This window comes from Belonocnema kinseyi, chromosome 10 (genome assembly GCF_010883055.1).
Source record: "Belonocnema kinseyi isolate 2016_QV_RU_SX_M_011 chromosome 10, B_treatae_v1, whole genome shotgun sequence".
Lineage (NCBI taxonomy): Eukaryota > Metazoa > Arthropoda > Insecta > Hymenoptera > Cynipidae > Belonocnema > Belonocnema kinseyi.
Genome location: NC_046666.1, coordinates 79,753,729 through 79,754,674, shown reverse-complemented (window position 1 = coordinate 79,754,674; position 946 = coordinate 79,753,729).

Sequence of the window (946 nt, the reverse complement as noted above, 5' to 3'; positions counted from 1 at the left end):
TCTTAACGAACAATTTTTTTTTCAATTGGTTATAAAAACACGTAAACTCAGAAGATGTGGACTGTGACTGCGCCATATATCTAGTCGGGAGTGGTGCTGACTAAAAACAGATGATTTGGAGCGATGCGCGCGCCATCTGTTGGTCATTCTAAGGACTTATTGAACTACCCGTATTTAAAACTCCCTAGATTCTCAGGAAATAGTGCACTAATTCCGCTTGAAGGATTATTATTTCTGTTTCCAAATCTTTTAGATAGCTTTTGACCAGCTTCACTTTTTCTTAAATTTACAAAATGGTAGATTGTTTCCAATCAAGTGTATACGAAAAGACCTAAGTGAAAATGTAACTCATTTTTAGAGAGATACTACCATGTTACTTTTGTTGCAAATTATGTAACCAAGGCTCTATGGCGAATCAAAAATAATAAACTTTGTTGTTGAGAAAAGGGTTCGCATTTTAACGCTGCCAGCAAATTTTCAAAAAAGAAATGGTGGGTTGTTTCTCAAATTTACAGTATTTTTTGTAGTATTGTTTCTTTTATTGCTTCTGTAAAAATGTTATGCAAATGTTTAGTTTTTGTTTGTTTTGTTATAAGTTAGAAGACAAAAATGCTATAATTAATCGAAAAAAGTGACTTTTTTTGTCGGCAGATGTGGTTTGTTTTTACAATCTTGCCAACAAATTCACAAGAACAAAATTTCGCTTGGTTTCTCCAATTCTGAGTCTTTGTTTTTTTACAATTTGTGTAACAAAAATTCTGAAAGGAACCCAAATAGAATTAACTTTTTTTTTCTTAAAAGTTTCATCTTGGGTTGAGCTTGCTTAGCATTTTCCAAGAAAGCAAGCTTTCTGGTTAAATTATATAATAGAAATTCTTAGAGGAATCGAAAAGGGTTACTTTTGTAGTTGGATACGCTTTTTGTTATCGCAATAATATTTGAAAAG